At 41.9% G+C, this 17,833-nt stretch overlaps 1 pseudogene; it reads right to left on the bottom strand.

The window, feature by feature from the left end:
* Positions 1–770: 770 nt before the first annotated feature.
* Positions 771–1,540, bottom strand: LOC114710060 (annotated as a pseudogene).
* Positions 1,541–17,833: the final 16,293 nt, after the last annotated feature.

Genomic DNA, 17,833 nt, shown 5'->3' with positions numbered 1-17,833 from the left:
ACTGTGTGATTCTATCATGACTGGGATAGAAACTGGAACCACTGTAGAACACACCTAGTTCTAGTCTTTAAGCCATAGGGACATACCTGGCATCATTTAGAAAGATCTCATCTCAAGTCTGCAAAAACTCAGCTGTGACTCCTACATAAGGGGCCATGTCTTACCCAGTTCTGGATGGTCACATCTGACAGAATATCACCAAGACGTGTATGTCTAAATCATTGTTCTATGGATTCTTTTGCCCCCCCCCCAATAATGTAGTTTAATCTGCCAAATACATCAGTTGAATTTGTGGAGCCTGTCTTGTCTGGGTGATGCACAGTAACCAGAGGTTTCCTGAAATGGTCAACAGGTAGGGGTAAAATAGGGTTAAAAATGGACAATGGCCCTGACCAAGTAGATTGGAAAGGGTAGAGCAGATCAAAGAGGAGATGCCTCTATTGGACAGAACTGGCCAGGCACAAACCTTGGACCCTTAGGGACACAAGCTCCTTGATAGCCCAGAAGAGTGAGTGCCCAGTCAACTCCCACAGCAGCTACCCTGCTAACACTAGCCCAGCCTGACCCCCAACATGCAATCTACTGGGTAAATGAAATCTCCTTGCCCCACTTCCAAGGCACCCCACTTCAACCAGAGTTCCAAATTCTAAAATCAGCAAAAACATTCAAATGGTTATGTACAGAATGCTGTCCTACATCTTTCTGTCTCAAAGATAACAGATTTCCTCCACAGCCTCCCCGCAATACCCCTGAACAATTTCTGTGCCAAGATGAAGAAGAGGGGTCCCAGACCAGTAGGGGCTCCTGGCCATGAGGGGCTTTTGCAGTGGTGTAAGGGTACAGGGTGGGCAAGACACTGAGGACTCCAGACTGCATGGCCCAGTTTCTAACATCTCCTCCCACAGGCCAGCTTACCTAGTCAGGGAAAACAACTGCGTTTGTTCTCCTGACAAAGTTGCGTCATCTTTGGCTGTCCTCTTCTTTCTTGCTGCCTCCTTCAGCATGGACGCTAGCCAATCAAGGCCAGCCTTGGCCTGCTCTGTCTTCCCAGCCGAATGCATGTTCATGTAGTACTCGTTTGCTTTCTTCTCATTCTCTCCTCTCCCTTGGCCCATCCAGGCCCAGTGGCGTAACCCTGGTTGTCTGTGCCACCCGACTGGGGTTCTCAGTACCAACGAGAATCCCCAAACCCTTTTGCCTTTGCTGGTAGTCATCATCATCTTCATCTTCACTTTTGGGGTCACCTGAAGTTCCATCTCCACCTTCTTATTGTTTGCCTGCTCCTCCTCCTCCTCCTCCTCCTCCTCCTCCTCCTCCTCCTCCTCCTCCTCCTCCTCCTCCTCCTCCTCCTCCTCCTCCTTCTTTGAGCCTGCCCCTGGACATCAGTCTCCTCAGGATTTGTATACTGCCTCACCTGGCCTTTGTGGTCTTTCTGTCTACCTCCTCTAGGCATCTCTGTTCCACCTTCCACCAGGCCTTGAACTCACAGATTCTATCTTAAGGTCTCCCATAAAAATCTGTTGACTTTTCCTTACAGACAATTGACTACTTTCTCTCTGGATGGACTACAGCAGATAATGACTTGAATATTTCACCAGAAGGGCTATTCAGTGAGCAAAAGAAAACTGCACATTTCATTTGTAACTATACCAAGAATAGCATTTTAAAAATCATATCTACAGTGCCAGGAGCTGTCAACTTGTTTGGGTGGCAAAGTATCCAAAATTGCTACTTTTAAGAAAGTAACAAAAATAACATCAAAACCTAAATACTTACAAAGCTCTTTACTGTTGCTAAGAAAAAAAACTACAATGAAGGAATAGGAGGATAGAAAATACAGGTTTCATAACCAGAGTTCACGAAATTGTAAGACATTTTCTCGGAAAAGTAACATCTTTCTTTGTCATTAAGGATAGAAAGTGTGTAGTATAGAAAGTCAAATCTCTTCCTAGCTTTTAGTGGAAGTACCTTCTCCAAGAGACTGTTAGACTTATAATGATGGGATTGTTAATTTTGAACAGAAACATCTTACTTGGAGATGCATCAGGCAAGATTTAAAGGAAAAAAAAAATCTTTGGATTGCTTAGCTCCATAGTATCTTAGGAAATCTCGATATGTTGGCCATTCTTGTGGTTTGGGGGTTTTGCACATGGGTAGGACTATTGATTGCTTTTCTCCCTGGGCAGCTTAAATAGCACCTTCACGTTCTAAGAGACAAAGCTGCAAAGTCAGTTCCAGCTCAATCCCTCCTTGTCCTGTGAAATGCGTAGAGCCTTCAGCAATAGGGTCTTAAGGTCAAGTTCTGGAGGTAGCCAAGAGCAACAGCAATAGCCCAGATTATTCTGGAAGTTTAACTCCTGGCAAATGACTAGAAATGAGCTTTCTCCTGCTTGAAATTGGGGTTTTTGTTAGATCGTCTATGTTTCTTATGAAATTTTCACCCCAAGTTGGTTTACTTCCCCAAGTTAGTTTACTTAAAAAATACCACGTGTGTGTGTGTGTGTGTGTGTGTGTGTGTGTGTGTGTGTGTGTATGTGTGTGTGTTATCCCCCACCTCTCTCTCTCACACACACACACACATACATATACATACATATATATCATATAAGGCATTCTTTAAGCAAACATAAAATGTTTTCTTGTGGCTTTTTCAAGCATCCTTAGTGATATTTATCCCTCCTTTCTTCCTCTCCCTCCTTACAGTTCAGCCTCCGCCTTCCCAGCTACCCAGCTAGCCCCCCCTTTCCCATCTCCCCCTTCATAGCATCTCTATCCTACTGTGTCCCTCTCTGGAGCTCATGCCCCATGGTCCCTTTTACTTTCCTTTTCCTGTGGCTACTCTAGGCCATATACTTACAGTTAAGGATTTAGAACTCGGATCCACAAATAAGAGAGAACATGTGGTATTTGTCTGAGTCTGGGCTAGCCAGACTGAGTATAATATTTTCTAGCTCTATTCATTCACCTGCAAGTTTTAAGATTTTCATTTTTTCTTACAGCTAAATATAATAAAAGAAAAGTGTGTATATATGCTCGAGTTTTGTCATCATTTATCAGCTGAAGGACATTTAGGTTGCTCCCGTTTCCCAAGTATTGTGGATGGAGCAGTGATGAACACATCTGAGCAAGCATCAGTGGAACTGGCCTTGAGTCCTTTGGGCACATGCTGGGGATTGCTATAGTGGGGTTGGGGGGTAGATACACTTTTAGCTTTTGTGGGTTTCTCCATACAGATTTCCAGAGTGGTTGCACCTGTTTGCAGTCCACCAACAGTGAATGAGGGATTCCCTTTTTCCACATCCTTGTTGTCAGTTGCTCTTGATTGTAACCATTCTGACTGGAGCAATATGAAATCACAAAGTAGTTTTCATTTGCACTTCCTCTATTGCTAAGGATGTTGAACATGGTAGCTTTTGTTTCCCCTTTTCTCCCTCTACCTTTCCACACCTTCATTCTTCAATCTTTGATTCTAATACCTTTCTAAGAACCATCTGCCCCTCCTTTTAGACTTGCTTCTTGTTTCTCTCCTTACTTTTGGACGCACAGCAGACCATTCACAGGTTTATATTAGGAAGATGAAGGGGGCTATTCTGGTATTGTGTTGCTATCTTCTTCACCTTGAGTGTTACATGGAGCACATTGGCCTTTGGCTACAACAAATGAATGATGACCATTTGTACTGTCTGATGTACTGCCTGAGGTTCTGATAGTACAGAGATCTGTGAAAAGCCTCATCTTAGAGTTAGAAAGACAGGAGTCATATTAGGCCATTGTCAATTGCCATGGGGTATCCCTGGATATGCTTATTCATCTTTGTCCTATTACCCATCATTTATCCAGTACGTCTTCCCTTTGCCAGCACCCTGGTCCAGTGTGCTCACAGAAATTTATAAGAATGACTTTGGGGAGAGCTATCAACATGGTTGAGTGGAAGAACCTGTTATAAATATAATGGGTTTGTCAACACTGTTGTAAAGGGAAGAACAGAGTGTGGGGGAGACCAGCAAATAGAGTAACACACCCTTCCTGGGTGGGCTGTGATGTGCTTTGAATTGGTAGTGATTTTTTTCCCCTAGCTTATGAAAGGTGCAGATGTAATTACCAGGAAGGGAATGCAGCTCCTGTTCAAGAGGCATAAATTCATATGCCTTTAGGGGCAGACGAGTCATTTAAATATGCAAAATGGAGGGTGTAGGTGGAATATTAAAAGGGCCTGTGGCAAATTGGAGAGAATGTGCCCGTTTAAAGCCACTCAAGCTCAAAATAATTTCCTAAAAGCTCTTCTGTCCAAATAAACAAAAATCTGCATGTAGAGTATGTTTTTACTTTCAACCTGTGATAGTGAGCATCCTAAACAGTGCATCTGAAGATCAGAAGCAGTCATAGATGGAATAGTCAGGGTGAAGGTATGAGGCAGCTGTCCCTAACGGTGGAAACGCTGGTAGAAAGGATTAAGGATTTTTGTGATTACATGTTGATGGGCCTTCTGAATTGGTAGAAGTAGTTTGAAGCTTATCTTGAGTTCTTCACTTAGGTGGAGTGACACAATAAAGTTTTTGTTGTTGTTGTTGTTGGGTAATTTATCCCCTTTGGAAAGTCAGAGTAGGTGTGATTCCAAGAGTTGGAGACACACAATGTACAAGTCCATGTGAGTTCAATGAAGTCTAAACCCAAGGTATCAATAAGAAAAGAGCATGACAAAAACAAAGTGTAGCAGGATCTTAAAAGTTCTTATTAATAAAATCAAACCTGAGCCAGGTATTGGGGTGAACACTGAAAGATCAGAGAAACAGAACAAGCCACAGCTAACCTCACCTGGCCAGTTCCTCAGGTGGTCCTGTTTCCTCAGACTGGAAGCCTCTGAGTCCTCATATCTGAATGGCTCTCAGCTGAACTGTTCTGCTCAAAACCTAAAAGCTTAACCAGCCAAATGCTTCTAGTTTCTGGTCCTCACGCCTTATATACCTTTCTGCTTTCTACCACCACTCCCTGGGATTAAAGGCTCGCTTTCTGGGATTAAAGGTGTCAGTCACCATGCTTGGCTGTATCCTTGAACAGATGGATTTCTGCCTCTGGAATGCTAGGATTAAAGGCGTGTGCTACCACTGCCTATCCTAAGTATTTAGTGGCTTTTCTGCTCTCTGACCCCAGATAGGTTTATTAGGGTACACAATATTTTGGGGAACACAATACCACCACAACAAAGGCTTTCTGATGTGGAATAAAACCATGTCACTGGAATTATTTCAGAGGATTATAGAAGAAATGTTTAATACCAGATGATGTTGACTGTGTCTGAGATTGGTATTGGAGAGCCTACTGATCCCTCCCCTCTCCTATTACCACAGCCTCAGAGTCAGCAGTATGGAGGAGCAAGCATGTGACCGAATGCTTCCTAAGCTGGTTTCTCTTTTACAGAAGACAAGTTCTGATTCAGAGTGAACTCGGCCATTTCCTCTTGGCTTTTACATCCACAGGGACCATATATGCTGTAAGCATATATTTTTATTCAAAGAGAAAAGAAAAACTAAAAAGAGAAGATACTTACATAGGTATAAATATTACTCAATATTAAAAACAAAACAAAACCAAAACTCCACTAATACATCTTACAACTAGCCAGAATCCGTTACATTGCTACCATGGCAACCCTCAAAGGACATGTTCACAACCGCCCCCCCCAACTCCCTCCCAAACCCATATACCTGACAGTCATCCTCCTTAGTGAGGCTGTCTCTCTTACACTCCACCCACCAAGTGTAGATCCAAAGCAAAGAGGCAGAAAATAACATCTTCTACCAATCTGCTTGTCATTTAGAAAAAGCTCACTGTATAAATGTCATGGAAACAAGCTGTTCTTACAGAAAGAAGAGAGGAAAGCCCTTGCCTCACTTGCTTCCCTTTCAATTTTAATCTTCCTAATCAAAGGGTAACGCAAAGCAAATGTTAAGTGTTTGAAAGCAAATATCTGTGAAGATTGGCCATGGTGTGGTTCAGCTGCATTCAACTAGCTAGTAGGTTCCAAGCAGCAGGATCAAGCTCTCCAGTGAAGACAATGGCCATCCAAGACATTACCCAGAGAATGGAATAACCCAAAGCTCTGGATAACAAGGCAGTGAGGATTTTTCTTTTAATCAGGACTGTGAATCCTTAATAAAGTACTGCTTTAAAGGCTACCACATTTCTGTCTAACACACATTCAAAGGCACATAATGTAGAGTTCAACATGATACTATTGATAAAACTGAGCAATACCCCGATGAAGCCCTGATCTCTGTTACAAATAAGAGGTCTATGTGTTCTTGGCTGAAGAACGTAGGGTGTTGTCAGAGAGTTCCATGGAAGCAATCTGAAAGCCAGAGATGCGAAGGCTTGTAGAGAAAGTGGCCTTTGAACTGAGCCCCAGAGAAGAAGCCATATTCTCACAACAGAATGAGAAGGGGAAGGGAGAGGCATTCCAGAGAATGAACTAAACTGTAACAGAGCTGGTGGTCAGCCACTGTAAACACTAGTAGAGTAGGAGGTCAGCCACTGAGGTAGAGTGGAAGAGAATGGCAGGCAGGAAATGAATCCAATGTTTAGACTACAAGAGGAAGAATGCATCAAGTATGCTGCTCCAGGGCAGCTGGCTGAGTGGTAGTAGAATATCCATCCCCTAAAGCATAGGGCATTGGGGTGGACAGCTCCCTCTGGGACAAAAACCTTTACAATTGTGTGCGGGTTTCTGGCAGGCAATTTGCAGCATGCATGGAAGGACAGTCTAGAATGATGGCTATGCAGTTCTAACAGGTGAACCTGATGCACCATGCAGGTAATTTCTAGCTAGTGCAGTCTCTGCCATGCAAATCAGGCCATCCAAATAAAAGTAATCCTGGTCACTCAAAGCACAGACTCTTGGGTCTTAGGCATTACACTTCTGTGGTATCAGATTCCATCATTCCAAGGCTACCAGTTTAGGAATTTAGGCACCACACTTATGAGAATTCCCCAGTGGGGAACCAACTCCATTTTCTGATCTCTTATTAATGGCCTTCTCTTATCATAAATGAAAGCAAGAATATTATGATATCCGTGAAAGGCAAATACCCATTTTGCAAATTCATGGAAATCTCTAAATAACATCAGCACTTCCCCCTTTGGTCTAAATAGACATTGAGATATCCCAGTAGTATATTTCACTAGCCAATATCTGTACTTCACAGGCTGTTGACTTGCTGGAGGATGTGAGTTAACAGGGAAGGGAAATCATGTAGCATGTATGCTTGGGTTGGCCTAGACAAATGTGCCTATCACAGAGGTTAGATGGGCCATGAAGAAACTAAATTACAGAGAGTAACTACAGAGCCTTTGGAAGAAAAACTTCCAGAAAGTGAGAAGTTATGCAAGATTAGTTCAACTCATCATAGCTGGTCTTAGGTCAGAGAAGTGTGAAGGATCAGAGACCACGGAGCTCTATCTGTAGAATGGAGGTAATTGCCAAAAGTTATGGCTTAATTACAACTCAAAAAAAAAATCCTACTAAGTGACTCCAGAGAGTCGGGCAGCATATAGTTTCTCACTTCCTATTTACTTCAAAAGAGCTAGATCCTGTGGTCAGGAGATCTTTTATAAAATTGCCGGAATTCTGTCTATCTAGCCCGAAGCCAGGAAGAGACTCGTGCATGAATGTGTAAGTCTTTGAAGGCTGAGAAAAGATTGCTGAAAGGGCATAGTTTAGGGCCAGGAGCTGTCCAGTGGAAGTGCTGTAAAACTAGAGAATGTGTGTCTATTACTTGGATATGCAAATTGATAAAGTACAACATTTTCAGCCATGTAAGGAATTTATGACAGATCTGCACATAGCTTGTCAGTCTCAATGTGTTCTGTGGCACACTTGTTCTGATGAGGCTGGGGCCTGGGCAGAATACGTTGTGATGCAAAGACACTGAACTAGGCAGAACAGAAAGATAATGTTGCAGCAGGCTAGGGAACGCATAAAGGTCTGAGCTGGGCAAATCAGAGGCTGCTGGAAAAGGAGACAATAGGAATGCTTTGACTAAGGGCACATGTAACAAAGGCAAAGACTGGTGCTTATTTGGTTGGTTATTGTTTGTAAGAGAAAAAGCAAAACTGACTAAATTTTCAATTATGAAAACTTAATATGCAAGAAACCACAGTCAGGCTTTAGAGTCAGTTGGATTTGATCCCGTGTGAGCCAATTATCAGGGAAGGGCTTTGAATGTAATTCGTCTTACTGGATGCATCTTCTAATTTGAAAAAAGAAGAGAACAATGTCTATATTTTAGGATTAGTTCTGGGAGGAAGAGATGCATTCTGTTCAACATAGTTCAAGATCCTTGAGAAGCATCAAATGCATGGTGGAGAAAATTAAAAATATTTCAAATAATAAAAACTACATTCTTTTGTGATACATGATGGTAGCCACTTAGAGAATAAAATTATGTAGTGCTTCCTGGACTGTGGCAGAATTAGTGAAATTTGAGTATGGACTCATATTTTATCTGTAATTCAATACCAGCATTGAATTACTTCTCATCTTAATGTTGTCTAAAAAGACATAAATAAAAGCCAGACATATGCGCTATACATTCATGGCTCTTTCAAATATAGGGTTAGGGCAAATTTATAAATTAAATATAATTTAAAGCTGTAAAATCAGGAAATTTGATTTATAAATGTGAAAGAAACATTCTAAATGATGGCAATATGATTATCAACAACATTAGATTTGGTAGTAAAATATTTTGTCTACATATTTGTGCCTATATTTATTCTTTCACTTTGGGCAAACTAACACATAGATGTCAATTGAGTTATATTCAAACCTTCATTATTCGTAATATTAAGAACCCCAACTAGTTGACTGACTCAGGGAAATAAACTCACACTAGGACGTGCTCTGCCAATGACAATAAATTGAATACTGTGTGTTATTTGTTTTTCTTGTTCCTGTAACAAAAATACCTGACAAAGCAGCTTTAAGGAGAGGAGGTTTGTTTTATTTTTGCTTAGAGTTTCAGATTGCCACAGTAGAGAAGATGATGCTGAACAATTTCTCCTCTGGTGGGAGGAATGTGAACTAGTGGTTTATTTACTTGGTGGCAGCCAGAATACCATGATAGACTGGTACAGGCTGAACTGTAACCTTCAAAGGCTGGTCCACTTCCACTATCCAGGCTCTACTTCCTCTCTAGGATCCACAGCTTTCAAAATGATGCCCCAAGCTGGGGACTGAGCTGTCAAAGCATGAGTGTCTGAGAGACATTTCAGATTATACAGTTACATTCCAACCCTACAGGCCTCCAATGCCCATAGTCTTCTCAGAATGCAAAATGCACTTAGCCCAGGTTTGAGAGTGCTCATAGTCTTTTGCATATTGAGTTTTCTTTATTTATGAGAATGTCATGGATATAATGAAGCATGTTCATAAACATTACCCGTTTCCCTCCCCCCACAACTCTTCAGTCCTAATGTTGTCCAAAAATCCAAACTGTCTTCTGAGATTCAAGGCAACTTCTTCTGTGCGAACCTCTATAACATAAAAAGAGAGCTACATGTTTCTGTATGCTATAGAACAGAATAAATAAACCCCTTCCATTCCAAAGGGAATAATGGGAGGGTAACAAGGAAAATGTGGACCAAAGTAAGACCGAAACCTGGTAAGACAAACGTTAAATCCTGTGTCTTTGTCCAGCATTTCAGAAACATCGTGACATGGTCTGTGTTCTAATGGACTTTGTCTTCCCTGCTTCTGAATGAAAAAAGAAATAAAAAAGGAAAAGAACATGGCTGCTCCTAGATGTGGTGGAGGAGGAAGTTTATTATCGATAAAAAGGAGAGCATAGCCAGAAACAAGGACATCTGTGAGAGTCAGGAGTGGACATGGCCAGACTGAGCTGGGCCATGTGGGGAGAGGGGAAGGGAAAGGCAGAGGGGAGAGAGGGGAGCCTGTGAGAAGGCCCAAAGGAGAGTAGATGAAAGGATCAGGAAATCAAAATGGTTGGGTTATACGGGGAAGAGCCTCTGGGGGAAGGGTGGGGTATGCTAGCCACACCCTGTAACAAACAGTGACCGAGGGATGCTGGGAGAACTTGGCGTTTTGATATGTATGTTAAGTAGGCACCTCAGCCTCTTGTCCCAGGGTTTGAGACTTAGCACCTCTATGGTGTGGCCTTTGTGGTACAGCTAGTCTCTCTTATGTGGTCTCCACAGGGTATCTTTGGCTTTCCTCAGAATTCATGCCGTGCCCCCTGGTGTTTCGAACATCTCCACCTTAGTTAGAGCTTCACCTGCACAACTTGCTGCTGTCATTCCGGTTGGGGTTTTTGTGTGGAATCCCACCCATCTCTACAGTGGCCTCCCAGGCTTTCCTCTGGAATCTGGGTTCAGGCTTCCATGACGCTGTCATTCTTGTGTTCTGCCTGCCTACAAAACATTTCATGTTCCTCTCACCATTTACCACATGGATGATACCACGCTTTGCTGCCAGTGTGAGATGTAGCCAGGACCACTTGGACCATGACCATGGAAGATCGAGTGCCTGGGCAACTAAACTTAGAAAAAGCAGTTCATTGTGTGGAGTTCTTTTCCATTGGAATATCTGGGACCATTTTCCTTGTTTAGGTTCCCTGCCTCCCCTCCCCAGCCCCTCACTCTTCTATCAGATAAAGTCTTTCAAAGGAGTTTGTATTTTCATATGCTGGGGCTTTTACAGGGAGGGTTCTCACTAGCAGGAAGCTTTCCTACTGTCTCGATGAAAATTCTGGTTTCTCTTTATTGACATGAATCTCTTTAATTATTACCTCTGCTTTGTCTACACTGTTGTGACTTTAAACGCACTCACATGCCATTCCATGCCAAACTGTGCATTTTTTTTCATTTTATTGTACTTATCGGTCTTCTTTTCTCTCTCCCTCTATCACTCCCTCACTCTACCCATTCCTTTGTCTCCACCTCTAAAGAGCTTTGAGAATAACATAGCCTGACAGTTATTCTTTCGTGGAGTTTCCAAATCCAATAAGTAAGTCAATCGTTTTGAATTCAGTCTCCTTTATATTTTGAGGACAGAAGCAAAATATAGCCAGATTCATTGCTAAAATGTAATGCGAATGGCCTCATGAGCACATTCTTTCCTGTTTGTGTTTGTTTGTGTCCTGGTCATCTAAACTTCCAACAGAATGCTCTTTCTAAGCCCTGCTTACAGAGTGTTTAGAAACGTCTCCAGCTCACATTCCAGCCTCTTCTACAATTCCTCCCACAAAACAGTCCATAGGCCCCAAACCTCGTGATCAGATCGTTCACACTAAACGTTTCAGGAATCAGTACCAATTTTCAGCATTAGCTGCTTTTGTCTGGTTACAACCACTGTACCCAAGATCCAAGAAAGCAAGATTTACATCTGCATGTGTTTCAGGGAGGTTTCAATTTGCAAAGCAGGGAAGGCAAAGGAGACTGTCTCCATCCTTAGAGTAGGAGCACAAGGCTGTGGCTTAGTGTTGTGGTAGCAGAGAGGAACAGAGAACCTGATTGGAGCAAAGCTTAGGTTGTGCCGTTCATAGACCCTCCCCCCAGCAACCCACTTCTACCAGCCAGGTTCCACTTCCTAAAGGCTCCCTAGTCTTTAAAATAGTGCTCCAGTCTGGGGGGCCAAGCATTGAAAACATGAGACTATGGAATATATTTTAGATTCAAACCATGACAAACTACTTTCAACATACTAAAACATAATGGATAGTTACAAAACTATTTTGTTCATTGAAGAGAAGGTTAAAATTGAAATGACTTTTAAATTTGTCTTTATAGTTCACCCAATCATGAGAAAGAATAAAATTCTTAATTGGTAATGTAGTATAATTACTAATTAATATATAGGAACAATAAAATTTGAAAAATTCTGCATTCAACAGAAGTAAATTATTTATATCTGATTATAAAAAATTGCTACCCTGCTTGTACTTTGGCTGGCCACATGACAGATAAATTCTACTTCTCTGTTCTAACTACTGCAAACCTTCTTTTATATATTTGCTAAGATGTTTGGACTTTTTGACAAGCACATAATTGCAAACTTAAATGCAAATGTGGTCCCTAAAATCATTTCACAGTTCTCATTTTAGGATTATTCTCCAGAAAATCTTATGTGATGAGTAGAAATTTCAGTCTACACAGCTATAATTTTGGTTAATTTGAGGTTCCACAATGTCTTAGTTTACTTTCTGTTGCTATAACATAACTCATAAAACTGGCAAAATTATAAAGAAAAGAGGTTTCTTCTGGCTGACAGTTCTTGAGGCAGTTGAAGATTGGGAGGCCATACTGGAATAGGGCCTTATACTATATTCCTATGGCAGAATAGTAGAACAAGTAGATCTCCTACAGAATGACAAACCATGAGGCGCTCACTTGCTTTATGAGCCTCTGGTCTTGTGAGAAAGTCATTGGCTCATCCTCATAACCATCTTAACTCCTGAAGTCTCCATTGCCTTTCAACACTAGTATGTTGGGAATAAAATACATTTCGGATGGGCAAACCATATTTAAACTATAGCACTGAGGATTTAACCAGAGTCCTGTTTTAGTTCAGAGACCCGTATATGTCTTGGATATTGTTTCTTGGGGTAATCATCCAGACTAGACCCTGTTGATGAGATGCCTCATTTTTAACTGTTGCTTTCCTGGGGTTCTCTGCATCCTAAGTTACAGCCTTAAGACCCTAGGCTTCCCAGCTCCCAGTAGTCTGTCAGTGTCTCTGTCACAGAGGAGATGTTGAGCTGCCTCTACATTAATCTGGCTTCAGAAGCTTTGCTTGGGTCTGGCACATAGATCATTGTGCTACTCCATTGCCAAAGCCTGGTGTGAAGAACACTGTGAGAGTGTGTCAGGCTATATCCTCAGACATAACATGCAAACATTTTGTCTGTTCCTAAAGTATGACAGATGTGACAAATCCTTAAAACTTGCCACTCCTCTGAAATCTTCTTAGGAATTGGGGACACAAATCCTTTTCTTCCCTCTCCACATGTCTCATGGGTTCCATCTTTTCCCTGAGTCTTACCACAAGAAGCAAGTCTCATTCTTAAGGGAATATAAATATCTAATGTTTTTTTTTTTTTTTAAATTTCTATCTAATTTTTCTCCCACAGATCTTATAAGGGGCTTTTTAAAAATCAGTTTAAGTAAATTGTAATAAGGAAAGGCATAAACATATTCTCATGTTTTTCTTTTTTGAATGTGTCAGGTGGTGACTATATTTCTTTTCAGCTCCAGACTCAACCATCTGAGTGGTAGGAAAAGGATGCTCTCTTAGGAGATATTGGCCAGAGACACTCCCAGAGGCCCCTAAACAATTCTTATCACTTTTCTTGGTTGCCCACCAAGGAATAATAAGACACTATTGCCGAAGACACAGGATACCTTGGGTAGAAGATACAGAGAAATCAAACTGGAACCGAGCAGGAAGCCTTTTCCCTGCTAGCCAGTTTTCATAGTGGCAGAAAATGTACTATGGATTTCCAGGAGAGAAAGGCACCAGTGGTATTACCCAGTTGTAAGCTATATGAACTACAATACCAACCTGTCAGGTAAGGCATCCTCACTGCAACAGTGGCATGAATGTTATGGAGACAACCGTGAACTTTCTGATTGGTTCTGAGCCCATAATCCACAAAGGCAAGTTTATGCCTGGCACTGTAAATTCAAATCAAAACTCAGGGCTGGGGAGAACTTAGGCTTCAGAGGGGAATTTACTACTGTTGTGTAGTGATATTATTTAGTAGCAAGTTGCCTTCTAAATACTTAGGCCTCTAGTCACAGACAAATGTGACTCTCAGTCATAATCACAGAAACTTTTCTGCACAATGAAGGGCAGCGAGTGCATATGTTAATGACTACTCAAGGAACTAAGAATAAGTGATAGTTGAGTGTCAGCCTGAAATAGTTTTATTTGAATAGTTTTTAAGTAATAAAATTGGGTAATAAGAAATAATTAAATAAACTTGTAGAGAGTATGGTAGTGGATATCTATAATCCCATAATGAAACATGAGGACCATGTCTAGCCTGCGCTAATAGTAAGGTCCTGTACCAAGAAACTAAGTGGCTATTCCCCACTTTCTCTTCTATCAGGTTCAGTATAACTGGATTTGTGTTGAGGTCTTTGATGCACTTGGACTTGAGTTTTGTTAATGGTGATAGATATGGATCTATTTGCATTCTTCTGCATGTGGATACCTAGTTATCCCAGCACCATTTGTTGAAGATGCTTTCTTTTCTCCATTGTATAATTTTGGCTTCTTTGTAAAAAAATCAAATGACCGTAGCTATGTGGATTTATGTCTGGTCTTCCATTTGATTCCATTGATCAATGTGTCTGTTTTAATGCAAATATCGTGATGTTTTTATTACTATAGCTCTTTAGTAGATCTTGAGATCAAGGATGGAAATACTTCTGGAAATTCTTTTATTGTATAGAACTGTTTTAGCGATCCTTTTTGTTTGTTTGTTTGTTTTTCCATGTGAAGTTGAGCATTGTTCTTTCAAGGTCTGTAAGGAATTATGTTGAAATTTTGAATGTATTGGCATAGGAAACAATTCCTTGAATAGAATCCCAGTAGCACAGTTACTAAGATTGACAATTAATAAATGGGACATCATGAAACTGAAAATCTTCTGTAAGGCAAAGGACACTGTCAATAGGACAAAACAGCAGCCTAAAGAATGGTAGCTAACCCCACATGTGACAGAGGGCTGACCTCTAAAATCTATAAAGAACTCAAGAAACTAGACATCAACAAAACAAATATCCAATTGAAAAGTGGGTACTGACCTAAACAGGGAGTTCTCAATAGAAGAATCTCAAATGGCAGAGAAACTCTTAATGAAATGTTCATCATTCTTAGCCATCAGGGAAATGCAAATCAAAACAACTCTGAGATTCCATCTTACACCTGTCATAATCATTAAGATCAGAAACACAAATGACAACTTATACTAGAAAGGATGTGGAGCAAGTGGAACATTCATTCCTTCATTGCTGGTGGGAGTGCCAACTTGGTCAGCCACTTTGGAAATCAGTGTGGTAGTTTCTCTGAAAACTGGGAATCAATCTACCACAAGACTCAGCTATACCACTCTTGAGCATATACCCAAAGGATTCTCAATCATACCACAAGGACACTTGCTCAACTATGTTCATAACAACTGTATTTGTAATAGCCAGAACCAGGAAACAACCTAAATGTCCCTCAGCTGAAGAATGGGTAAAGAAAATGGTACATTTACACAAAGGAGTATTAATCAACTGTTAAAAGAAATGACATCAGGAAATTTGAGTGCAAATGGATGGAACTAGAAAAAAAATCATCCCGAATGAGGTAATCCAGACTGAGAAAGACAAACATGGTACGTACTCACTCATAAGTGGATACTAGATGTAAAGTAAAGGATAACCATGCTACAGTCCACAGACCCAAAGAGGCTAGGTGACAAGGAGGACCCAAAGTCGATGCGTAGATCTCCTAGCAAAAAGGAAATAGAGGAGAACTCCTGGTTGGACTGGGGTCAGGTTGCCATGGGAACTTGAGAAAGTAGGTTGCGCAGAGGGGTAGAGTGCTGAGAGAGATGACTGGAAGGGGGCTCTTCAGAGTCCAGTAGAAGTCTGACATGGAAAACTCCCATGAGTCAACGAGGACGGCCCCAGCTAAGACTCCTGGCAGCAGTGGATGCATAGCCTGAACTGGCCATCCCATGATCAGACTGGTGACTGTCATCATCAGAGAGCTTTCCCCCAGTGACTGATAGAGGCAGATTCAGAGAGGATCAGGGCCAAACATTGGGCCAAACTCTGGGAGTCCTGCTGAGGAGAAGGAGGGGGGATTGTAAGAGTAGGGGGGGTGCTGTTAGGTACACTGCAGGAAACTCCACAGAAATGGCTAGCCTGCGGGCGGTGGTGGCGAAAGCCTTTAATCCCAGCACTCGGGAGGCAGAGCCAGGCGGATCTCTGTGAGTTCGAGGCCAGCCTGGGCTACCAAGTGAGCTCCAGGAAAGGCACAAAGCTACGTAGAGAAACCCTGTCTTGAAAAACCAAAAAAAAAAACCTTTAGAAGAAATGGCTAGCTTGGCTCATAGGAACTCACAGAGTCTGAACCAACAACCAGCCAGCCTGAATGGGACTCACCCAGGCCCTCTGCATCTATATGACAGTTGTGTTGCTTGGTCTATTTATGGGACTCCTGGCAATGGGAGCAGGTGCTGTCTCTGGAGCTTTGGCTGGCTCTTGGGAACCTGTTCCCCATGCTGGATTGCCTTGCCTAGCCCGAATACGGTGTGTGTGTGTGTGTGTGTGTGTGTGTGTGTGTGTTTGGTCTTAAGGCAGCTTGATATACCATACTTTGCTGATGCCCATGGAAGGCCTGCCCCTTTCTGAGTGAATAAGGAGGAGGGCTGAATTAAGGGAGGGGTACAGGGGAAGGGGGGAGGAAGTGTGAGGAGACAAGGGAGGGGAAGAGAGGAGAGGCTGCAGCCAGGATTAAAAAAAAGAAACTAGGAGGAAAGTATTAAATAATCTTATCTTGTTCATAAGCTTATATATATTTTAGGGCATGCAGAGTGGGAGTTCTCAGGAAACCGAATGCATTTATGGGAAAGGAAGTTATTCCCTATATTAAATATACTTTAGAAATAGATACTGAAAGCATCCTCATCTGTACAATAGAAATGTACTTATGCTACTGAAAGGATTAGATAAAACTTGTCTCTGACATAGTTAAAAAGAGCTGGGTCATGGAGAGAGACACAAAGGCCTTCCTAGGCTTGTGAAGTGCTGCTGGAGGCAGGTGAGCAGCAGTAGAAAAGTTCCTCTGTCCATCTTTCTGACTGGCTGCAGCTTGTGGCTACTGCCCCTTTGTGTTCAGGTTTGAACTGGACCAAAAATGTGAGCAGGCTTCTAACACATCTTCAGTCCTTCAGAATGGTTGGGTCATATCTCTGCTGCACACACTGTCATCTGGGGGGCATACACTTTGGGGCAGAAGAATGTATTATTGGAGAAAGGGCATTTTATGGGGGAGTACAAGTGGTCTTTAAAAGTCACCTGGGAAACGTGTGAAACTGTAATGGGTACTCAGTATTTCTGGGTAACGCTGACTTGACATCTTCAATAGCCGCACTAGACGGCATCCTTCACCAGTATATGCATTTGTTTTCTGCCTAGCCTAACAAACTGATAAAGACCATGACAAGAGGGTCCTCCAGCAGTGATGACAGTGGCGTGGAGAGCTGTCTACTGCACAGTCCTTGTTGCTGGATACTCCAGTCAATCCCCTCCCCATAGGACTTTGTCAGACAACCAGATGAATATTTTTTTTCTTAGTGGAATGACATGACAATTCAGATGGAACACAGGAGTGACAACAGTGTGTTGTTATATGCTGGGAGAAGCTGGAGCCCAAGACCCACAAGCATAGATTTGGAAGAGGAATTGAACCCTTTAGTCCTTCTCTCTTAGGTGACTTCTCCATCACTGCCCCATCTTCCACATTTCAGGCTCATACTTATGAACAGAATGGAGTCACAGAATTTGAGACACAAAGCATCCTAGTAGTATTCTGGTTCACATTATCAATAGTGAGAGGATGTTAAATGGATGCACCAATCCAGAGTCTAGAAATTTGCTTCAAAAATGAAGTAGACAGGTAAGCAGAGGGGGTGGGATTTATAATCTGCACTCCAAAGTGTTAGGAGCTACAAGAAGAAGGGCAGATAATGAGGATATTTAATGCTTGTGGCCTTATCCCAAATACAGTAATAAAAATAACTCCCACCATTGAGAGATCAAG

The sequence above is a fragment of the Peromyscus leucopus genome, chromosome 19, assembly GCF_004664715.2.
Source record: "Peromyscus leucopus breed LL Stock chromosome 19, UCI_PerLeu_2.1, whole genome shotgun sequence".
NCBI classification, from domain to species: Eukaryota; Metazoa; Chordata; class Mammalia; order Rodentia; family Cricetidae; genus Peromyscus; species Peromyscus leucopus.
This window is presented reverse-complemented; position numbering and strand designations above follow the sequence as displayed.